This window comes from Rhea pennata, chromosome 8 (assembly GCF_028389875.1).
Source record: "Rhea pennata isolate bPtePen1 chromosome 8, bPtePen1.pri, whole genome shotgun sequence".
NCBI lineage: Eukaryota > Metazoa > Chordata > Aves > Rheiformes > Rheidae > Rhea > Rhea pennata.
Window position 1 is genome coordinate 5,976,741 of NC_084670.1, and position 25,430 is coordinate 6,002,170.

Genomic DNA, 25,430 nt, shown 5'->3' on the forward strand with positions numbered 1-25,430 from the left:
CCCTTTGCTCTTACCCATGGAATGTTCATGAGGAGGCCGTCTAACTTCAACGTTCCTATGGGCTGCTCCAGTGGCTTCTGAGATTTATTTGACCACTTTGCGCAGAGTTATTACTGCCCATTGCTCCAAACGAAAATCTCGATTAGTGTCCCACATTTAATAAAGACTGTGCTCTTTTAGCTTTCATATACCCTCAAAGGGAAAATGGAAGACAAGGACAGAACCGAAATCTGTCCCTGTTTCACTGGGATTTCATTCTGGGGACCCTCTGTCAAATGCATCATATGGCAGCTTCCATCTCCCCCTTGGATATAATCCAACCCTGCTGGACAGAAGTATAATTCGCTCCCTTTCTCCTTCTACGTTTCCTTGTAGATAAGCTCCTTCTGCCCACCAGCATCCTTGAGTCATCATGAAGACCAGCCACAAACATACAAACACATCACCATCTTCAATTGTAGCTCAGGAGTCATGAATCAGGCTGATAAAAAAGGGAAAAATTCAGCAAAGCTTGTGCTCAACTAAGCATTTCATAGTTCAAAGGATCTGATGCTGCAAGGCTGGGAGAGATCACTTCAGATAATAATAAAAGAACTCAGAACTTGGGATTCTAGCACAATAATTCAACTGAGATTGGACATTTTGAAACAGCAGTCATTAATTCTGTGATAATACCAGATTATTTTGATCAATTAATGACCATGTGCAAAAGAATCACGATGCTAATGATGTTTTCTCCATTGTAATAATTAATTTTAACTGGAAAGAGTATAATTGGTCCACTTCATTTCCTAGCTGTAGATCATCCCAAAATTCGGGATGTGTAAAGATGAATAGATAAAAGTTCCCTTGCAATATCATTCTGTAGAGAAAAAATTGACTATACAGAACATGGAAGACAAAGATTTCAGTAGTCATTATGGGAGAAGAGCTCATCACATAACAAAGGATAAAAACATTCACCTAAATTGGGGATACATTTTTTCATAAGTTTAATATAAATCCTGTTGGCTCTATTAGGTGTTACAGAAACACATTTCATACTATTTGAACACGTTTTTGGCTCAAAAGACCCTTCCTTTTCTTTCTAGCTTTAGTGTCTTCTTGTCTTCATTTAATTGAACTCCTAAAAACAGTTCCTAAAATTTTCTATTATTGAAACTTTAAAAAAAAAATATTTTTAAAGCCATTACAATTCTTGGAGAACTTAACTGTATTCTGAGTTCCTTCCTCTTGCTCTTGGCTCTCCTTTCTGCTCCCACATTTTTTTCCACAAACCAAGCAACTCTATCCCTGTTCTTGGGTATGGACAGTTAATGAGACTCCGTATTATTGTCAGTTCAGGCAAGCAATCGAGGATCTCAAAAGCCGATCAGCAGTAGTGATAAAAGATGGCTACAGAGAGTCCCTAAATCAGGCAATACAATAGAACTGATGTTGGAAGGGGATCTATAAAAATCTATCTACAACACAATGCCTCTGCAGAAAGATGTAGTCTGCAAGAACGCTCATACCATTAAAATGATACATCAATACTCTAGAATGAAAGTAAACAGACGTATGGACCATGCTGCTAACCTTTTATACATGAAACCTGGGATTCCCATTAGCTGTTGGTAACACTGAGAGCAAAGTACTTCCCAATGAGTCATAAGCAATTCACAAGTCTTTATTGCCATAAGGACAGCTAACATCTTGAGCTTAGATGAGATACACTGTGCTTTCTCTAGCATTTTCCTAGGCTTTACTTCATTATGTTATATTTATGCCACAGCAGAAGAAAGCTTACGCCATGTGGATATGCTTGATGTTGAGAAAAGCCAACTAAACTTGCTCGAAATCAGTGGAGCTAAACCAGCATAAACCAGTGTGTGTGAAGTTGCGGAGCACCCTAGTAGCCATATAAACTATAGCAACGACTCAGAGCTGGACAACTAAACTGCTTCATGGAAAAGTTTGGAGGGAGCACGAACACCCCTTCGTGTGTTCTCATGCCTGATAAATCATTAGTTGAGGCAGCCTTTCACACATGCACAACTGGCAGAAAACTCAGTTCTTAACGCACAATTATTACGAAACACAGTGATCCTTACTGCAATGCTTAAACACGCCATAAGCTATGCTGATTTCACACTGAAATGACAGAAGATCTTTATAAAAAGTGCCACAACTCAGCCCTGCTCCCTCTGTTTGCTTCTCAAGAGCTGAAGACAGGATGGGAAATGAGAGGATCTTCATCTTTGAGAATGATGCCTGAAGTTCAAGTCAAATCAGTACATTGGCTCCTGCCTTTTCTCACCAGATGTATTAAAAGAAATGGAGCATTGTCCCACAGACAAAGAACATCCTGTGAATTGGAGCCACAGCACATCTGGGGGCCTCATGTTCCTGCTGAGTAATGCATGACCTGGGGACACTGTCATTTTTTTGCTTAACAAGTCTCAGAGGGAAAGCTGACATTTGAAAGAGAAAAAAAGCTTCTTCATGCGATGCCAATGCATCCTCTCCTGTTTCACTGGAAAGTGGGAGCATGTGAACAACACAGACATGAGCTCATGTAGCTAGAGTGATGTGAACCATGGTCTCCTAGAATAACACCAATATTGAGAACCATGTGCCAGGACATGTGGCATCTCACAGCAAATTATATTTTCAGTTTGTGTCCTGCCCTGTTTCCTATCAAAATTTGGGTCAGAGACATCAGTTAAGTCAGAGGGACAATCAGAGAGGCTATACAATCATTGATTGGGAAGGTGCTTGGTCACTTAATTTCTTAACCAATAATTTCCCAACTTCTCAGTCTTTATAAGCCATTCTTTACAATCTACTCTCCTCACAGCCTGAAATGCATGCAGATCTAAAACAGAAAAATTATAAAATCAGTAAGATTTGCCTGACATTTCATAAAACAACAACCTGCCGTTGTGTTACACAATGACCTACATTTATTACGATGGTGTGGAGATTCCCAGTGTAGTTCTTGTTCCTTGATGTTGGACATGAAAAAGAACATGACAGAATAAAGAAAGCTGGGTAACTCGCTTCTACATAGGAGTCTGGTATGTGAGGTGAGATGACGGCAATAAATCTGATTGAGAAGATCCTTTTTTTGACCTCACAGTGTTGCAAAGTGACAGATTGGAATGAATTCTCTGAGGTTCAAGCTAGAACAGAATTGCTCACACAGTAGGTAGGGACAGGTGCCCAGAGACAGTGTGGGGATGATGCATGAACACTAGAATTCCTTCACACTTTTACTTAAAGTCATGTGACTATCTTCAGGCATGTTCCAGATCACTGAAATACCTCCTTCCATCTCTGTATGGTGGAAAATTTCCGGTCTTTGTTTAGATCTGGACTTTGGCAGAGCTCTTCATTGTTTGTGGCATCCAGGTACAGTGATCTAACTTGTAGGTTAGGACCTCTTCATGAAGGCTGCTTTGGCCAGTTACATGAAGAAGCAATAAGCAGTCTTGAGCAGAGAAGAGAAATAAGACCTTAAATCCAGTAAAAGTTGTTTACTGTCCCTGCTGGTTCCAGATGGAGAAGTGGTAAGAAGAGGTTTCACTTTTTAACAGGAAACATCTTCTCAACATGGTTCTTATAAATTAAACCACATCAGTCTTTCAAAGATGACAAAGAAATTGCATGCATGATTGGTGGAATATCCTAAACAGTCTTAGAGAGGAAAATGAAAGAAATGCATGGGCAGATCATAGGCAATGTGCCCCAGAAGGGCACAAGAAGGTTTGGCAAATCACAGTGCACTAATAGGTGTTTAGAACTTGACAGTGAGTATTTGATTACTAGATGTTTATTTATTCTAACTGAAAACAGAGAAACTAAGTGATGTACCCTGAGGTACCAATACAGAGTTTTTCAAGAGTTACACAGGCCATGACAGGTTATTTCTTACCTAGTGTAAAACAGCAGAGCTTCTCAGATCTGACTTCCTACACCAGTTGAGAAAGTGAGCCATTGCTTAGGTTACAAAACTCATTTTGAGGAGATACCGGCTTTCAGCAGTGCTGTGTAGACTCACGCTGGCTCACTGGGAGGCTGGGAAGCCTGTATGTCACAGTGAAAGCTGTGAGGAGGTTTGTTCCATGCGAGGGTCTGAGGCTGCCAATCTTAACAAGATCATTTTTGTTTTTTGCAAACACAAAAATTGCTTTAGGCTTGCTGGACATGCCAAAGCCTTGATCTAAATCACGTCCCTTTCATGGGGACAAAACATATGTTCACATTATCCTGAAAAGAAACAAAGGGGCATGGGGAAAAAGCGTAGGGAATCTTTTTATGTTGGTTTAGCATGAAAATACCATGCATGGCTGCCAGTTGTTTATCGACTTTTCTAGATCAACAATATGTTCCCTCTTAAGGCCTTTCATTAAAGAGCTTTCTGACAATCTAACTTACATTAAATAATGAAAACCAAATGGGGAACAGTCTCAGGCTCTGGACTTGTCACATGACATTGATGTTTAAAGTTTTTTTTGGTTACCACCTCACAGCAAGGGTATTCTGGAGGACGATTCATAAAAACTCGTTGTTGCTTCGGGACACTTCCCACAGGATTCACATCTTTTTTCTTAAACGTAACATAGAGGAAGGAGGGAAGGAGTATGCTTGTTGTTGGGTCAGTCATCTCCATCTCTCCACTGGCAGCTTTTGCTGATAGGCCCTTCTTTGCACTTGAAAGAGAACAAAAGTTTAAAGAAGCACAGCAGGAGGGAATTTCAAGCCATGCAAGTAATACACTGGCAGAATAGGATATTTTAAAAATGCTCCCATCTCCCTTTAACTTCAGACTAAGCTGTTCTACAATCTGCAATATTCATTTCCTTGGAGAAGAGAAAGCAAATAGCAGCATGACAAATGCAAAATTCATTGGGGCAAAGAGCTTCAATATGGTTCATCTTCTACAGTGGAGGGCAACACACAGCATGGTTTCGCAGATCTTCATCAGCTCGAAGTTTGTTTGGCAAAAATATTCCTAGGATTTTTTTTAGATTAAAAAAAAATCATTTTATTCTAATCTACCATTAACTCAGTGCAAGCGAACTGTGCAGATGTCAGTGCTTTTGACATTAGCAGTCAACTCAAACGATGTTGGAATTCACACCCTAGAAAAGACTGATTTAAAACTGAAAAACGAAGACCAAGAAACCACCTCTGCAGAGAAGAGATTCATGCAAGCTTTCCTTGCCTTTTGCAAGTATTCTCCATTCAAGCAACAGAACCACTCAGGCAATAGCATAGCCTGCACATTACACAGGTAGAGGACATAACATGGAAGGGCTCTGCAATGCACGTTCAGACATCAATCAAATTCGACAGCAGATGATCACATCTTTGCCTAGGAAAGGATAATAAAAGAGTCTGTAAGAAGCATGTTCCAGTTCAATCTCCAGAAGGTATGGGATCGGGGGAATGAGCTAAGCAAACAGCCAGGTAACTTCATCTGCTGAAAAGGGCAACTATCCTACAGCTTCAAAAGACCTGAGAACAGACGCCACCCAGCAGAAGATAGGAGGGCTTGCTTGGGAAGAAGAGTGAATCAAATGCCTTTTCAACAACTCACTCCTCTACTCCAGTGAGGGATAAAGCTCTGCAAATATAAACACGGAGGATGTATCCTGACTGGAGGCAGCAAGGAGAAGCACACAGGATGTCAGTTAACCATAATTACAGCTGTCTATCATTAGGTAAAGCAACCAGTATTCCTTCTTCCTGCCAAGATAAAATCTCACATGCATTGTGGCAGGTCTTTCCAGATGGATGAGCCCTAAATCACCACAGGCAAAGGAAACCATCCATGGTGTTAAACTCAGGCTAAGATGGAGCAGGATAAGATTATGAGGGGTTGCAATTTGGAGTGACAACAGCAATCAGAAGAACAAAGGAAAATGAGGGAAAAAACATCATTCAGCTCTGCCTCTCTCCTAATATCATCTTCCAGGTGGTCCCAAGCTTTAGACAGCTTTATAATTTAAGGGTCACTGGTATGTACTCTCTTACACTATCCACCCTTCAGGCAGGGGCTTCACCTGAAAATAGCCACGAGACAAAAGGGGAAGGCGGTCCCATTAGTTCCTGACAACACCTGCTTTGCACAGGATGGTGTTAGAGCTCTAAGCAGAGCTGTGTTTAGGCACTGTCAGCACTTGTAGGCCAGCACCCTGCCTCCTTGCTTCCAGCTGTACAGCCGGAAGAGTTTCCCTTTTTCTTCCCATTTCACGTCTTTTCCCTATGCTACTGGGGACATCAGAGGCACTTTATAGTATCAGATGCACCTCCTCTCCAGATATGAGTGCCTCAGTGCACTCAGCCTTCCAGGAGAGATGTTATATTTCTCTTTTTAAGGCATATTTCATATATAAATATATATATATATATATATGAATGATACATATATATTTAGATATATACATACATATATGTGTATATATGCACACTTGTGCACACATATATGCTTATAAAGTGGCACAAATTCCATCTCAGGACCTTAACCTGCTTTTGTATGAGGGATGAATCTCTTCCCTCAGGTTCACCCATTTTATCAAAACAGTTAATTGAAAAGAAGAGATTTTCAACATACGACGTTTGCAATGCATTCCAACTCAAATTGCTGGGAACTGTCAGTCCTCAGCTAATCTGAAAGAAATGAGCCACAGTGAATTCATAGTAAATGAAGGGCCTGACTTATGCTTTGCGTTCGTTTTATCCTTCTTACCAGAGCTATGGCATTTTTGTCCTTACAGCTGTCAGCAGTACTCCTACATAGAATACGGCCCTGAGGGCTGTCTCCTGAATTTTTATTCCATATTCTGGCTTTTGGGAGAACTTTAAACACATTATTTAAAAATTAATATATATCCAAAGGTAAATATTTAGGCATTTAAGTTTTTTAATGAAGGAAGATGGAGAGGTCCAAATTGGGCAATTAGCAATAAAGCTGCTGAGTGAGGTCAGACAAAGATGTCCAGTTTAGCAACTTTTCTTCCCTAGAAGTAGCCTGAAATGCCAAATGGGCATTATCTCATCAGTTCACCACCAAGAGACACGGCGAGGACAGCCACTTAGAGGCCCCTTTAAACCTTGTGGCTGCACTTCCTGCCTCTTTGCCCCTGACGGCACATGCTCTCTCCACTTCATTCAGGTATTCAGATCTCAGCCTGAAGGTGCAGTAGAAGATCACATGCCTCTGTCTCCCAGGCCAGTCAACAGATGCTATGCGGCTGCTTTCCAGGCAATTACTGCTCTGCTGTAATTACAACTGATGAAACCCTACAAAAATGCTGTATGATGGCTGACGTTTTGCCCTTCATTCTTGCAACGGTGCCTCTCTATTCCGAAGTTCTGGGCAGATCATCAACCTTATCTTCGAGTTTCCTGCCTCATGTCACAACCCTACTGTTATTTAAACATTGTTTTGTATTTAATTTAATTTCCTTGTTTTTGTTTAGCTTTGATAAAGAAAAGGAAATCTTTTCTAATCGGTTCAAAACAAGACCATTGACTCAAGACCAAGTTCAATGAGCTATCAGGGGCAACAGGATACTAATGGCTAATGCAAAAGTCTGAGAAAGAAGCATGGGAACCAAAGCCAGTAGAGGAAGAAAAAATTTTGTTTTTTAAATCTGTAAGGAGGAAGTAGGATGCAGAGAAAAGTTCTGAGTTGAAAAACTGCTGCAAGAGGGGCTGTGACAGAGGATAATCAAAGGGCCAGGATGAACTGAGTGGAAGGTAACGAATTAATTGAGACATATATATATATATTTATTTATTTATTTATATATATATATGATTTTTATTTAAAACTCAGCAGCTCACTCAGCAGCTTTATTGCTAATCCTTTTCAGATATTTCCTTTTAAAGCTGTGACCAGGGACAGAGGGAAAGCATTGTTTTATTCTATTCTTCCTTTTTTTTGTATCTAACCTGATGTTAAAGGACTTGGATTATTGATATGGTTGAAAGCCTTCCTTATTATGATTTATATATACATACATACATACATATATATATATATATACACATACATATATATATGTGATTTTTTTTTGCCAAGAACATATGCTTGGAATAATACTGACCTATAATCACAGAACATTTCTGGACTTCACACTAGTCCTCGGAAGATATTATTATGCATACTTTCAGAATACCAAGGCACTCCCCACAGTGGCATCACTTAACACTGGCTTCACTAGATGTCAGAGTAGAATAAAAGGATTTAAGAAATAAAAAATATAAAGGGACCAGATCTACTGAACTGGATCTACATACACAATTTGAACCTGGAAGACCATCATAGAAATCTTTGGTTCTGAGAACCAGCCATATGACAGAGAGCCTCATCCACAAGTCTTCCCATGAGCTTCAGGGAACTTTGGCTGATTCCAAGAACAGCTATTTTCAGGCTAGCTAAGGACAGAAGTGTTCACACAAGTGACTGGCATGAACAGTAAGTCCAAGTCATAAAAATATTGTGTTAGACTTTGAGAAGGTTAAAACACAGGAATAGGTGAAGGAACAGATTAAAGCCAAACACTTGTGTCAGAATTATCCAATTCTTGCTCACTTACACATCCTTATCTACAGCACTTTTTATCTAAAAATTCAGGTGGAAACCAAAACGCAACTCATATAACTTAAAAACACAGCTCAAATCATTAGAATCCTTCCAATGATCAGTGTCCAGATTTCCAATCCAACCCAACAACTCTCACCATTGTTAGTCCAACAGCTCTTTTTAAAATCCTTCCAAGTATATTGGCCCTGATTTTCATCTCCATTGATGCAAAATAATTGGGTCAAATCCATCCCCCAAACTACTTCATATGAAATCCTCAGTGCAGTTTTACTGCATCACATCTGCTATTGCAGAAACTCTGTTATGATATCCAACTTTTAATGCACTGTTAGTTACTTATTTATTAGTTCTGCAGACCCTAAAATCCCTGGCTGTTTTCATAATTTGCTAAGACTGTCAAGGGCATTTTTTTCTCCATTGCTACTAATTCACATTAAGGGCCATTGGTCATGCTCAATAATGGTTGTCTCTTTGATCAGCACTCAGATCAAATACCATGAGAATCGCCTTCCAAGAAATGTTCAGCTGTTCTGTCTTTCATCATCCTAAATGTAGGCTATGCCAGCAAAATGGTTAGGGATTTCATTACCTTTACTATGTTAGGTTCTTTATAGACTTCAAGCTCATCTTTGTTAAGTCTTCTCCACACATTTTCCCTTACATTCTCCAAATATCTACCTCAGTGCTTTGTTTAAAGTATTTAATGGTGATTCTTCCCTCTGAAAAAAACGTCCAACATCTTGGATCTCTCTACAGGTTACTCTCTCACTACCTGCAGAAGTAACACCACTCCTGCTTTTAACAATCCTTAGTTTCCTCTGAGGTGTCATTTAACATCAACATAACCTAGTGTAGTTACTGGCTCCCAAAAAACCTTTGCTAAGTTCTGCTTAAACTAACAACTGGGCTTTATTTTTTCCCAATTTAAACACTGTTTGGAATTGGCTTTTTTATTTGCAGTACCTTAGGTCTCCAACCCTCTCTTGAGTTATATTTCCTGTCTCTCCTGATAGTTATCTCACCAGCACAGCCAAAAAAAAAAAAAAAAAAAAACAAAAAGCACGCAAACCATTTAAATTCACACCATTCTGAGAACTTCACCATGACCATATGAATTCCTACATAGTCACATTAAAAGTATCAGGAATGGTGCATCTCCCTAGCTTAATCCTTCACTGAAGTCAAATATAACAAAATGTATAACTTCTGCCATTTCAACCAGTTCACATTTGCACCTTTCTAATATATTTTCAAGGCATCCAAATCCTTCTTCTGCCTGGAAGCCAATTTGTGACAAACACACCAGCTGTCTTAAACCTCCATAAAAGGTACACATAGAGTTCAAATACACATGCATACACAAACAGATAAATAATTCTGATTAAATGCCTGACCTCTGTCGAACAGTTAGTGGATCAAGCCTCTCCCTGCTGTGAAAAATATGTCTCTTCATAAAGCAGATTGGACATTATAGGTTGTACCATGAAAGGAAAATACTGCAATACTTCTTCCATTTTGTTTTCCCCTCTTTTTAGAATTGGGCATATTCACTTGGAAGTTTTTCAAGCTCCCAAAACAAATCAGTTTCTAAAGTTTTTGAGTTCGTGTAGACTCTCCTGTTTTCAATAATGCAGCAGAACACTGTCAGCCCTTGGTGCTTTATTGGTCCTGAGAATTGTAATTGTCTCTTGAAGCTCCTCAAAATGTGGTATTTCTCCAGCTGAGCTGTCTGGATTGTAGCCAGTATCCCTTTTCTTCCACCTCACTATTAAAGAGATCACAGTATTTTCTCTATTTATAGCTACACTATAATTACCACTTCTGTCCTTAGTCATGCTCACTTGATTCCTCCACAAATAGATATTCTTGTAAAATGCATTCATATTACTAATATTTTTCTTCTGTCAACTCAATTGTGCTTTGTTATCTGGTGCATCATCTACCTAGTCCTCCAGCTTTACTGTAATTCCCAGCATAAGGTGGCTTCTCATTCTGAAGAAAATTTTTTGAGCAATAGCCCTCTCGGTTTCATCTGCAAGTTTCCTTTCTATGTCTCTAAAAATCTCTCTTTCGGTATCAACGGGTTTCTAAAACTTCAAATCTGTTCTCAGCCATCATCAGCAATATCTGTGGTTTTTTTGATACCTCAGGTTATTCTGTCTTGTCTTATGAGCTCACATATTTTATTCTGGTAGGTCATTCTCAGGACTGTTCCTATGAAGTTATGCTCTGAGCAACAGTCAGAAGACTTCCTGGACATAACATTGTCCTTTGAATAGTAAGTATAGTCTCAGACTGACTGATATCAGCTCCATCAGAGCTTACAAACGTTCTTCTAGTGCTCTTCACAACTTTGTAATAAAGATTTATTTTCTCCAGCATTTAGCTGAACATTATTTGTCCTTTATCCTTCAACATATCCTTCAACCTAAGAGATCTTTATGGCCCCATCACTACTACCAATATCACTCTTCGGTCATGGTAGTACTTTTCAGAACATCATGACTGCAGATGCCTAGGTATGAAATCTCTAATGCATCTTTAAGGATTTTGATGTTGAGTGTTTATTCACGTCAACTTAGAAATAGTCTAAAGCAGAATACGCTTGATCCAAAATTCACAAAACTGTTGAATATGAAACAGTCTGAAGGTAATAAGTGACAGGTGCAATATTCCCAAAGATATTTTCACATCATTCTTCTTAAGAGTCAGAAATCCACCAAAATTACTTTTTGCTACTTAAGTGAAAAACACATGCATCGTTTTGCTTCCGTCTCCCAGAAGAAAGACAGCGGACATTTCCAACCACTTTATACATCACAGTGTATAGACAGAAACAACATCACAATGAACAACTAGTGCATGCCTATAGCATTGTGCTCAGGTGAATGGAAGCTGCCCAGTTCATTTCAGTGCCATAGTAAATCCTTTATTGCTCACTGCTGAAACAGTTATTTCTGTTTGAAATAGCAGATTCCTACAGTTTCAGAGAAAGAAGTTCTATCCTGGTACTGATAAGTTCCTGCTACAAAAGCTAGTTTTCAGCTCATCCACTTCTTTTTAGTAGGATCATGTTTTTGACTGATGAAAAGCATATTAAATCCTACAGTTTATTTCCTTCTCTGCACAGAATTTTTTTCCCTGTCTTAGTGCTTCAAATAAGAAAGTTTCTGAGAACCTCATTTGCAAAAAGGTACTATGTGCTTACACACATAGTAAGTCCAAACTGTTCCTGCTACTCAGCTTAAAATTCCCCATCAAAACCAACTGAAGTCAAACAGAGGGGATCAACATCTCTGTTCCCTTACATCTGAGGCAACATCTTTAAGATGTTTAAAATGCTTTTGGCATTTCGTGCATCTGAGCAGTGAGAATCACAAACTCATTTGAATCACTTCTGTCTATAGTCCGTGGCACCTCCTCGTCCATGGAGGTTACTGAGGTTTGAAAAGGTAGTACGTGCTGCAAGAGGAAAGTGCATTCAGAATGCAAAAACAAACACCTAAGAACAAAATACTTTAAATGTAAAGTTCTCCCAGTTTGCTAGGTTAGGAAAGAGCTCAAGAATAGGGATTTTCCATCATGCATTGTACCCAGAGGAGAACTGGCAAGGCCCCTTGAAGATTTCCTTTCTTTTAATCACGATACTGATACAGAATTATCTAATCTCTTTGTATAAACACAGTAGAAATGGCACTGGGCTCAATTCTTCCCCCTCTTTCAAAAGGCAGCATGGGATACCACCAAAGCCAATGGTTAATTTGAAATGATCTCATCAACACGAACTATGCTGACACTTTTCCTGCCAAGAGCAATTCTCTACAAAGGGACTTCCTGGACAGATAAGGGTAAAGAAACCTACTGCATATGTTGTTATTCCAAAGCCTAACTGATGAAATATATGAATGTTGAGCAACTCCTGGAGACCAGTTAAGTAAATGATGCAGCCAGAAAAAAATCATGTTAGAATTAGCACCTCAAGCTTGGGTACCAAACACATACAACAAATACAGATTTTCTCCCTTGTTATAGAATTTTTACCCTAATAAATCCATGTCTTTGTAACAGGAGGGAGCTGCTACAAACAGAGTTGAACAAGATAAACCATCATGAAATAATTACAAAGTTTACAGTATCAGTACGGTCTTTCCTATATATATTTTAAAAGCACCCGAGCAAGATTGTATAATGAAAAACTGAGACATGAAAGTGTTCTTCAACTGTTCTGTATTCACAGTCCTGAGCAGTGTAAGGACCTTGACAAACAAACACTGAACTCAAATACTCTGGATATTTTGTGCACCCCAGGAACAGGGGAGGTTAATAATTGCTTCTGCTTAAAAAAAAAGGGGGAGTCAAAGACAAAATAGAGGCTCTAAGAAAAGTTACCAACAGTTCATCTAAAATAAAAAATACTTTTCTTCTAGAAAGCTCCTACACATTCTTTTTAACAAAGAATTGTAGGGTCAATTAGAAGTTTAACAGGACTGTAGCTAGCAATTACAAAAGACTATGAAGTTTCACCATCTGCCCAAATTTGAGGGATTCTGTGACACTTCCCCTATCTTCAGCTCTAGAAGAAAGGCTCTATCCATAAGGTTGCTAAGGATGGCTTTGTCCTTCCCAAAGCCTCCTCTCCCTTAAGCAAGCCAGTCTCCATTTGCTTCTGCAAGCATCATTTTCCTATTAGAAATGATGTTTTTATTACTCTCCTATCATGCTGAGCAGTGGGGGATATTACTTCTCCAACAGCTGGAGTGCAAGGCCTCTTACCCTGTGGGGATTTGGCAGTTACCAATTGCAAACTAAGTGGAGCAGCGAGCAAGCTCTGCGGAGAGGATGTCTTTACTGTCAGCTAATAGCACACAGATCGTTCCACTCCTGCAGAACCAAAACCAGGCCACCCTTTTGCTTTATAAGAGACAATAGGTCTCTTTCTCCCCTCCTCCAAAATCAGCCAGGCACAATAACTCCAAAATGAAAACCTTTTGTCTGCGCATATTATTTGATTTCAAGCTGCCTATAGTATAATGATGATTTTTTTAAGCTCGTCATGGTAGCTGCCAGCATTTCTGACTGCCTGCACAAGGGGATGGGTGAATAGCTATGTATGGGTTATTTGCTATGATTTTTTTTCCTTCTTTCAAAAGACTGTTTAAGAAGTTGCTGCCAGCCCTCCTGGTAACCCTACCACATTTCCCTTATAGAAGGAAGTTCAGTAGAGAGAGCCACCATTTAGTCTAGAGACCACTAACCAATTCTGTGCCAGAACAGAAACTTCCAAGCCTATGGGAAACTCTGGAGATAGAGTAAGAAAAGAAAAACCACAAAGCCTCTCAGAAACAATACAAAAACTACTCTCAACTATTTGGACTCTTGTAAGGAATAATATTAGTCACAAAGGAATAAAATGCATAGCGCTTTCTTCCCCTGCCCCCAATCCTTGCCTCATCTCAGTCCTCCTAAAACGAGAGGCTAGTGGAACTCATCTTTTATACACACCCTGGCTTTCCTACTAGTTAGGAAAGAAATAAAATGCAAATGTTTTATTTTGCTTTGTTCTAATTATTTTTTCTCATTTTTTTTTCCAAAGGATATCGTATCTTTGCAGAAGCTTTTTAAATGAGTAAAGCCCTGCTTTAGACTGTGCTGTTTAAGAGTCCCGAGCAATACCTGCAGAACTGTGAGATGACTACATCTAGATAGGCCATTATGTGAAAATTCTCTGTCCCTGCAGGAGGGAAGGCAAGGTCTAAGGCTTAATATGCTTTCCTCTTCTTCCCACAGGATGAGATCTGTGTTGTATTTGTGGCACTTGAGGGCTGTGAGTTTGTGAAAAAGCAATCTCCTTCAATCTCACTAGACCCATACATCTCACTATAAAATTTAATATCTCCTTAGTGATTTTAGACTTCATTCATATGGGAATTTTAGTTACTATCTCATAGGAAAAACTTGAACTCCAAGCCAAGGGAGGTATCGTAGCTGCAGACACCTTTTCTTCCTAGGAAAAGGATTACTGCTTCTTTATATCTTGCATCACTGTAGAGGTCTGTAGGTTTCTTGTTTGTCCTGCTTTACCAGATTCTTTAGCCATATGAAGGCATGCTGCATCTCTATCTCTTGTACCACTGCAGGGATCTGGAAGCTCCTTGCTTGTCCTGATTTAGCAAATGTCCTGGCTATATTATGCTGCTTCTTTCCTTTTCAGTTAAAATATCTGTAGCAAATCTTAATGTGTTTCTCTAGGCACAGCTAATTTTCTAGTTGCTGTCTTACTCTAAAAATGCTCCATTAATTCTCTGAAATTTCAACTTGCCTGGGTAATGCACCTCCATATACAAAAGCACCTCTCAAACTTGGCCCTAACTTCAGGAAGTTGGTGCTCTGCACAAATGGCTTCAAAAATCCCTACTTTGGTTGTCAGAAGTATTGAATGTCTTGGAGTAGCGTGCTCAGAGCCATGATGTCTTTTAGTCAACGGTAATTGTCATGTTTGTGATGATCAAACGTGTCATAGGCCTGTAATGTAGTCTCTCAGCTTCTTGTAGTAAGATGGAAGACTTCACCTCCAAACTTCCACATGCTGTCACTTGCTACTAGGAAAGCTATTAATTTTGTCACTTTACTCCCAACCAGCACAGCACAGGGACTTCACTGGCTTCACTATTCTGTGCCATGAGAATGGGACAGGTGTGATGTCTTGGGGGAGGGGGGTGTCTGGTTTTCTGATACACAAATTCTTTGCCAAAGGTTAGACATCTGCCTTTTGAACAGATTGCTGACCACTAAATCTAGGGGCAACCATTCAGTCATGCCTGCATAACTGAATTTAAAATGTTTTCCCATCCAGAATGCTTGAGAATAAACTGTCTCAACTGGCTATGGAAACAACTCTTCTGCAGAAACTAAGACTGTATCTGCAACATGAAATAGGGTTCTCTGCTCTGCTTTGAGGTGAGGCTGACCCAGGCTGGTGATGGAGTGCTCTAGAGACCGTACAGCTATCATCTTACAGCACTAGATTTAAGCTTTCTCTTCTATGCCTAATAAACTTGCTCAAGTTTGGCATAACAAGTGCAGCTGAACTGATGCATTCTGGGGAAAAGCAGCTGTTTGCAAAGGGCTTTTGGTTCTAGGTTTGTCCTGCTTGGAGAGGGAAGAGGAGAAGATGCAAACCCAGAGTGTTGCTGTGCCCCACCTTTGACAGTGAGAACAGGGTCTGAATGCTGTGCTCTGGCTCACAGCAGTGGGGCTGAACTCTCTCAGCCATGTCAAGTCCCAGCTTCGGCTGGCTTTTAGCTCAGGCCTCTCTAGCAACAGTCCCTAGTGCTTGCAAGTGAGGGAACAGAACTGCTGCTATTCAGTGTATGCTGTCAGAGTCTAAGCCAGGGGCCTCCTGCCTTGTGATTGCTGACTTCAGTTCATTTCTCTGATTTACAGTTTCCTGATTTGCAGGTTGTTAAAATACTTGTAAAAAACACTGGTCTGGAAAATGTTCCTAAATAATTATATTGATGACTAAAAATCAGCCTGAAAGGGCTTTAATTCATAGCAGCTTATACAATAAGGGAGATTTAGGGAGAGCTTTTATTCTCAACTCATATTTTTAACGTTTCATTCATGTTCATATCCTGTACTACAGGCCCCAAAGTGAGTTTATATGGCTAAACTTTAATTCTACAGTAAGGGATTGATTCATTCTCTGGAAAAGCTTTCTTGGGCAAATAAATTCTTCTATCTGAAGGTTAGAGCTGTGGTAGTGTTGTGTTTATGTTCTGGAAGCTTGTGGGGAATTTAATAGTCTTTTCCCCCTCGGATGGGGAATTTAAAGGTTAGAGATAAAATTGGGAGTCTAAGCATCAGCGAGAAACTAAGGTCAAGAGTGCTGTCCAATTTACTTGCTGCAAGTAAAAACCATAGCTGTTCATGTAAAGGGGATTTATCCAGTATAGCCTAAAACATCTCAGATTTGGGAGTGAATAAGAACATCCAAGACTGTTTTGACTGTTACCTTTGCTGCAAGAGGAGAGATCTGTTGTCATTAGCCCAGGTTAATATTTAGGCCTGAAATGGTGTCATCAGTTTCAAGTTTCTTATTTAACCAGTCCCAGCTGTGCCAAATCCTGCCTGCAACACAACTAGAAACTACTGAAATTAACCACTGAACCTCCCCAACCTGTTTGACTGACTCTGTTGCAAGGTCTAGGCAGCAATAGTTTGACATGTCTTCTTCTGGAAAATGTCTTTGTTAGAACTCCTGAGAAATGCATCTGTTAATGCCAAAACAACTCGGAATATCCTGAATGAGGCCTGACCAGGGTGGAAGATGGGTTTCACCACATCCCAGGGGAATAAATTTAGTTTATTGTGAACTGTTTCTGGTTTTGTAGCGACTCTCAGCAAGGAAAATGCTTAATTTCAATTTTTCAGGGATTGAGAGAAATATTGTACGCTCAGCTCTGTTTGGAAGTCTTATGTTGTTTAAAGTCCTCAGCTTGCAGCACAAGTTAACACAAATATCTGGCTACATTCTAACAAGCTGCTTTTAGCAGGTAAAAGCATCTTCTGCATCAGTGTAATGTGCAGATGCAGGAGGTTATTTTGCCTGTCAGTTGCCCATAGTCTTGAAGTAGCTGAGGTGTCTTAATATTGTAGGCCTAGGCAATATTGTAGGCCAAGGCAACGGATCTTCGTACGCTCTCAAGAAATGAGCAGGGCAAATGACCTGAGGTGTCAGAGGCTCAAGTGAGATTTTACTCATTTACAGGGAAACAGAGGACTTGTGGAGGTCCTGCTACTACAACATTCCTGGAAGTCTGGATCTTGCCAGCCTAATCTATTAAAGAGAGCTTAAAAAAAGACTCGGCTGGTTACTGCAGGTGTCTGCTTGAACTGCCAAGAGGCAGGCATGAAGGATTGTAGCTGGCTTCAGCTGAAACAAATTACCTTGATGACTGAAGTAACTAGAGCTATAAAAAGTGTCTCCTGGTGCAGTAAAAAGTAAGATATGTTCAACACCTGGATTTGTCAGGACAGCTCTAAATGAGATGACCTACCATTGGCCACGTCTTGCTAGACTACCTCCTTCTTGCCCTGTTGTCAGGAAACATTTCTCTTGGACAGCATTTGTTCCATTTCATCCTTCTCATCGCACTACCTTGTGCATAGGGAAATGCTCTGTAATAGCTTTTTGAAGACTACTGCAACAAGATGCTTCTGTAATGTGATCTTCAGTGTGAAGGTCACATGCAGTTAAGGTATTTTTGAGCTGTGGCACTCTGGAAATTGCAAATCCATAGCATGCTATTGGGACTGTTTATGGAGTCAGTTCTACTGTGGTCATCTGAGAATGAAAGTAAGGGTCTGGGTTAACCATATAAAGACTCTGACCCACAAGTGCTGCATATGTCCCAGCCTTCCTTGGGGGAAGAACAGTTCAATGAGCCAATCTGTTACACTAGATCTAAACAAAGTCATAATTCAGGTGTGTTATAAACTTCCTGTAAGTATCCTGAAGCAAGTATAGCATATATTCTATCTGTAACTCAGAAGAGTTGTAAGCAATCAGCTTGGAAAATGGTACACTGAAGCAGCAGACTTTGGCACTGCGTTAAGCTACTGAGGAAAAAAATGGCCTTATCTGCTACAGGAACTGATAAGCAATGAAAAAAAATGTCTTTATCAAAAGCTTGTATCATATTTCAGCATGAAGGAACAGGCATCATTTGGTGGAAGATGAGCTAGTTCTGAGAAGGGAAAACATATAATATTTTAAGAATTGCCAAATAATGGCTAAAAAGGTTATGACAGACAAAATGTGATGGCAGGATGGAAGAGAGAAGCAACAACTTACTAGCAAAACAAGATGAATTTGGAAAATAGATGGTATATTTCTGAAGGAAGAAGTGTAACTTAGGATATGTGTGCCAAATAAACAATCTACTTGAAAACATCGAGATCAGTAAGATTCATTTTAGCAATTTCCACTCCTGCAAGCAGTCTGATTTGCAGTTATGCTGCTGCTGTTCCTTGTATCTAAATGAGGATGAGAATACGGCCCTACCTGCTACAAGATCTGGCTCTGTAGATTCATCTGTTCAACCCATTATCTGAAAGAACTAAGCATCAAATAGAGAGTAAACAGGATCTCTGGGGGTCAGTTCAAGTGGCACTGTCTTGGAAAAAGATGTGGGTCTTCCTAAAGTAGAGAGAGAAGTCTACACTGCTCTCTGTTGCCTCAGAACTTTTGCCACTCATATTCCTTACTAAGCAGGATGCAGCATAGACTGAACTTGAGAATTTTAAAAGCCATTTCCCCCTTGTTATTAACATGTGAATATTAGATTTTGATTTCCTCTTTTATGACTATTGCAGATTATCAAAAAACAAACTGAAAAAGTCATTTATTGCCTGGTTTTGTTTGTTTTTAAGCCCACAACACTTTAAAGTATTGTGAATTGTTTCAAATCATACTCACCAAAGGGAGAATGCTAATGAATTAAAACTGAATTTGTCTGCAAGTCTGAACACCACAAATGGAGATGTAACAGCTGACCTTGCCAGCCCCACATGGGTTAGGGTTTTAAGAACCCAGAGAAATTGTTCTATAACTGCTGACAGAAGCACCTCAAAAGTTCAGTGCCTTTGCTAAGCCTTCCTGCCCCCACCCCAAATGACCTTACATAAGTAGACTGATAGTCTGCATCTGATAACAGATTTACTTGGTAGTCTTCCACAATTTCCTGATTTCTTGGGTCTTGCTAGGAAACAGATGTGCTTGGACTACTTGACAATCACACCTTGAATACTGTTTGGAACCAGGAAATTGAGAGGAGCATAGAAATAAGAAACCATCTTTTTTTCCAATTGAACTTGATCATTCTTGAACTTTGACACTGGGGACTGAGATTTGGGCAAGCATTCAAATTGGCTTTTCCCACCAAAATTCATTCTCACATTACTGCATGCTCATGAAGGTGAGCAAAATTTTCAGTATTTCAGTTTTAAATCTCCATTCCCTTGCATAGGTTCTGGGCCAAATATCTGCTAGGGGAGAAACTTGTGCAGCAGATTACTAGCCATCTTTCAGGTTACCTGTTTCCACTAAATGTGTATTAAGTTCCAGTTATATTGAATGGCTCTAGATGTTTTGTCTAAGAGATCAGCTAAATAAGCAGCTATGTGGCCTCATCTTAACTTCAAGCACACAGTTAGCACTCTTCACAAAACATTGAGAAAGTAACAAACCCAGCAGGCAGGACCATGGCCTGAATTTATTGCTCATGCCTCTCTGGGATTCTTAAATAGCCTTTCTTCAGGTCACAGCCTGAGACTAGTTAGGTATTCAAACTGTTTGGAGGTGTTCCTTCAAAAGAGGTCTGAGAAGGGAGATGGATACGGAGGGTTCAGTAAAAGCCTGCACTGAACTGAAGCATTGAGAATGGAGGTCCAGGCTGTACCCACAGAGGTCTAAACACATTTCCTTCTGTCATATCTTCCTTCTCCAATCTCCCATCTCTGGAGGCCTTTTCTGCCAAAAGTAACTGTGTTTTACTGTTCATCTGGTCCACAAGCACTCAAAAAAACGTATCTTTTGTTCTGAAACGGTGTTTCAATATAGCTGGCTGCTCAGCAAGCTTTTCGTGGCTTCAAGGACCACCTTATCAATGAAAAATCATGGCTGCTTAGTATGGAAATCATCATAACTTATCATAATTGTGATCTGAATAACTGGGAAACTCATTTATTGAAGCAGACAGAATACCTGATAAACCTAACATATATTCTTAAAATAAGCTATTGTCAGTTGTATGCCTATTGGATGTAACTAATATTTCTGGACCTCTGGGGTCCCTGAAAGAAACGTAAATCCATAGATATTCTTATAGCTTGGCTACTGACCAGTTTAATATGAACTGAATAACTTATCCAAATAAGAGGTTTCTAAGTAGACCATCAATAGTACAGAGTGAACCTGAGGCCTCTGGAAGTGAAAGCAGTGGGCTCTGGTGCTCTGAGGGCTCTGGTGCTCTGAGGTTGAAGAAGTGAACAGCCGAGATTTTAAAAAGTTTTTCTTTTACTGCCCTGCCATTGCTAGCTGAGGACAGACTGCACCACAGAGCAGATGCAGTTCATACTCATCACCACTACTTAGTATTTTCCATCCCTCTCTTTATTTCACCCACCTGTCATAGGCCAGTACACGGCTGGGGGTAGGTGACAATACCAGGGGACTGATCCAGATTTAAAACAAGGATTCTCTTTCACCAGCCAGCAACACAACTGCTTGAATCAGCATACCAGACAGGCAGCATGGAATGGACTTGGTAAAGTTCACTACTTTAGCTATGCAATGCTGCTATCACAGGCAGTGCTTGCAGCATGGAGGACTTAGACTTGTCAGGTGGTGGCAATAAAATTCTGAAGTTAAAAAAAAGCTTCCACTGCGTCACGCCACTCCTGTAATATGAATTCTGCACAAATCGTGACAAAGCTCTAGGCCAAATAAAAGGAGAAGAAAAGGTAAAGTAAATAGTAAGTGACTTAAATGATGCTACTGGCTTGCTTCAAATTATTCCAAATTAAGTCATTTCTGAACTTAAAACCCTTGGTTTAAAATAAACCATAGAGTCATCAGGGAAGAAAAGAGTGCCATGAAAACGGAGCTGTGAGTTCATGGATGTAATTAATTTTTCCCTTTCTTTTCCATCCATGTAGGAGCCAGCAAAATTCATCTCTTACCCAACCTTCCTCTACTCTGAAACTGAGCAGTGGGAGGAACAGGGGGTAATGAGATGGGATATTAGCAGAAGGCTCTGCCACAGGCATCCTGTGAATTTTCTTGATACTCCTGAATAGGTATGTTTCTTCAGGTGTAGACAGGTATACTGCAGTGATACAGAACTAGGGCCTAAACGATAGGCCTGGATAGTAGTATTACAGGCTTTGGACTAAATCTTCTCTCTGTGAGGGGGATCACAGAGACACTAGCTGAGAAGAAACAAAAACCTTCAGAGTATAGCATGAACATCTGAAGGCCTTGTAACTACAATTTCATTGCTGATGCTCACTTTCATCACATCTAGTAGTTGCTTCGTGCTATGTCTACGAACGTCGCTCTTTACAGTATGTAGATATTAACCTTCCAAAGAGGAATTTAAATGGTAGGGTGGACCCTCAAGCTAATAAGAGGGAGGTGATGCCCTGTCTGTTTCTAATTAGAGCTAGCTTTCTTAATGAGGTAATGTTCTGTTATGCTGGGTTATCTCCTAAAAGACAGGGCAGCAGGCGAGCTGTTGGGGAGGGATACTTGAAAAACATCACAGACAAGCTGTTTAATGTTAGCACTATCATTCATCACTCGGGCTCTTCGGAAGGCCTGACAGACGGAGCACGTCCTGAGGGGATTCCATCAGTCTCTGGCGTGCTGCTTAATGCAGTTTAGCCAGATGTATCAAAGTGGCAAGCGAGACCCTGCTATTTGGACAGCATTTATGGAATCCTGGGCAAATACTCAGGAAATGTTCAATAATGTGCCTTGCACAAGTGTGGCAAGAAGCAGATTTTAGAAGGACAGGCTGCCAAGAGAAATCGTGGCAGTGCCTCAATCCAGCCTTCAGTCACATGCCGTTTTTGTTGTTATTGTTTGAGGGTTTATTTTTTTAAAGGCTGTCTCAGTTTGAGGTTTCCAAAGAGCAGATTTAAGGTGCCTTGAATACACCCATCTGGTTCCCAATCAAGCGGACCCATGTGTACAGCAGAATTCCTAGCATGCACGCACACAGTGTGAATCTGGGCACTGTGCCTGTTGGCAGCCTTGCGTTGTCTTCTCTGCATTGTTCTTAGTCTGTTATCTGCTGCGGCAGCCCCAAGCACCCTGCTCATGATGCAAAAGGGATCAGTGCTATTTGGGCAATCAGTGAGCAAACGCCGTTACCATTAGACAGGGAATGAAGTGGAGACTCTTGCTGTGGAGTGAGATCCAGTCTGGTCCCCTTGCAGCCTTTCTGTTAGGAAATTCAGGTGGGGCTCTGCAGACCACATTCAGATTTGTTCAAGTATGATCAACTGCCTGGTGTTTAAATATTATTCATTTCTAAATTTTGCCAATCTAGCCCATTTTCCAAGTGCTTGAATATACCCAAAGATCTAGCTGCAGTTCTCTCTGTGGGGTATCAGGTGTGTGAAATCTCTTCATCAGTTACATAGAAAGATGATTGCTCTCTCAAGAAAGCATAGTCGGCACCAGGAAAGGCAGATACCCAAGGGGAGAGAAGTTCTACACTTTGCACTCAGCGTCTTGTTGCCTAGACCCAGTGCCATTGCTGCCAAGTGCCATGAGACTCCTAGCCATAAGCCATGCAGGTGGTGAAAACAGACAGTATGTTTTCATGGCATTGCTGTTCTGCTATTTGTTTCAAAAAAACTTCTTTGCCAGCAATAGGAGAGAAGAATATGGTTCAAGCACAGCTCTGTGGGCTGCTGGCAAAAAGTCATGTAGCCTCTAGAAAGAAAAAGCTCTAATGGGGCTGGAGAATGTAGCTGTGATGTATATGTTCAGCCTGTAGGACACAGCTTCATTAAATTCCCTCTGCAGAAGCAAAGCTGTTCTTTGCCCCATTTTTGGTATTATCCAAAAGGCTGGAGGCTGAAGCAAAGTTCTCTCCAAAACCACCTTTCAGAGGAGACCACCACTTCTCCTGCGATGCAGAACTCCAGCTGGGGTAAGGGACTGAGACATGCAACCAGGCACCTCCTTGTGAGCTGTGCCATTGACTTCACCTGTGAATTCAGATTTGGCTCAGGGCTGGTGCATAGAAATGTAAAATCCATCTGGGCCTTGGAGCCCTGGAAAGGTCTTTGATGATATTTCCAGCAACAGAAATGTAGCATGTGCAGAGCCTTGGATTCTGTTGCTAATAAGTCTGCTTTTACACCACTCTGCTACACTTATTAACTTTCATTTACATATTTTTCCAGTAATCTTTTTAACATATGACTAGATGACCATAAATCCTAGAGGGCGAGGAGTGCAGGGTATGTTGGAAGAACAAGTACTAGGGGCTCAGTTTAACCCTTCATTTACCACTATTTAAAAAAGAGCCAGATTCTGAGCAGCTGTGTCTTGCTATTACCTCATTAGCGACAGGTTGACAGGGAAGGGTAAGTGTTTCTCAGGGGGTAGATATTTCCCTGTGGTACCCCAAAACAAATACAAAATTTGGTGCTGGTGCCAAGTCCCACAATGCAAATCAATGAAGAATGGGGCACTTGAAATGTTTTGCTAACAAGTACATGCTGTGAATCTGCATTGATGTTTAACTGTTGATGAAATCCGATCTGTGGATTTTGCAACTACGTTCACTAAACCAAATGGCTTTTCTCTCTTCGTGGCACATGATGAGGCAAAGGATAGCTGGCATGGCTTTTTAAGGCAGCTCATCAGTATATGGGAAACAAGAGCTCAGCAATATCCAGAGCCATATACTCATTTGAGCAAATAGGAGATAATGTGTGGGGGGGAGGGGACTGAATTTCTAGAATTGTGTTCTCCTTCCTAATACGCTTGGATTTCAGACTTCTCACAGACAGAAATGGTGACAGCTAGAAGGATTGTGCAGTATATATAAATACATACATTTATACGTATTTGCTTCAAATTACCTAGGAATAACTGTTTCCTCTGTTGAGCCAGCTGCATAGATGGCTGAACAATCTTTCTGTTCAAACACCTCAGTCAACTTTCCCTAAGCTGATTTGGCAAAGTTTCTTTCTACAGCTGGATCTTCTCCAAAAAACAACTTAGAAGACCTTTTGAATTTAGGTCATGGATGCATCACATTGAAAGGCTCCTTCCAATTGTCTCTCTACAAGTAATAATACAAAAATCAAAGGCCTGTTATGCCACTAGCTGAGAATGACTAATTTAATTTTGTGCCACACATTCATACGTCAGTTGCTTTTACACCATGAAGCATGATGCAGAAGGGATGACCTCAAAGACAGGGCTTTTGACTGGGACTCCTGGGTTCAAGTCCTCACAGATGTCCTGGATTCTTGAGTGAAACCCATAATAATCTCTATTGTAATCACCTGATTGTATGGGAATAACTTCTCACCTCAAAGGTTTGCTGCAAGGAGCAATATCCAGTTACGACCAAAGAGCTCAGAGCAGTGATGTGAAATAAATTTCTCACTGGCACCTAAGAAAGATCCCAAATAAGATCTGCCAGCAGCAGGCAGGGTGAACAGAAGAGAGGACTGCAATGGCCAGAGGAAAGCAGAGGTCCATTCCACCTCTCCTAGTTTCACCTTCATGCGACAACTGTACTCAGATTGCAGCCATAAACACTGTGAAAACCTCTAGATAGGGTACAGCAAACACATTCTACATGTATAAATATACCCTGCTCTCACTAAACTTCAACTTGGAACAACAGCCACTTGTAAATATTTCACATGTTTCAACTACAAGGCTAAAAGAAAATGTGGCCTTGGTCACACTCTCTGTGAATCAGTTTCCATCTCGATTAACTTCTGTTGTTGGTTAGGCCATTCAGTTTACAACGTACCTAACATTATGTTTCTGCTCTGTGTGAGGAAATAAGATGCCAGTCTCCAAGGCTGCTGTTCTAGGGACTTTCGTAAACAGCAAAATACTATTTTTACAGGATCAGCACTTTACTTTTCTGCAGCCTTTTCCTTAATGAAGCGGACGACTTAGGACAGCCTGCTGAGACTCAAAGTTTGATATGGGCCCCTAATCTGTCTTAATAATGCAGCTTAGTCTCCCAAAGCTGGATTTCAGCACTACAGAGCTGCATCAGGC

The 25,430-nt window shown here is 40.4% G+C and overlaps 1 long non-coding RNA gene across 2 annotated transcripts in view; it reads right to left on the reverse strand.

Annotated features, from left to right (window-relative positions):
• Window positions 1-25,430, reverse strand: part of LOC134143537 (uncharacterized) — a 110,042-nt gene that overhangs the window by 48,706 nt on the left and 35,906 nt on the right. The window contains exon 4 of one of the 2 annotated variants that reach the window (XR_009959134.1): window positions 5,280-5,359. The exons of the other annotated variant lie outside the window; for it this stretch is intronic. This is a non-coding gene — a long non-coding RNA (uncharacterized LOC134143537). Of the gene's footprint in view, window positions 1-5,279; window positions 5,360-25,430 lie in introns of those variants that run through there. 2 annotated transcript variants of the gene reach the window in all.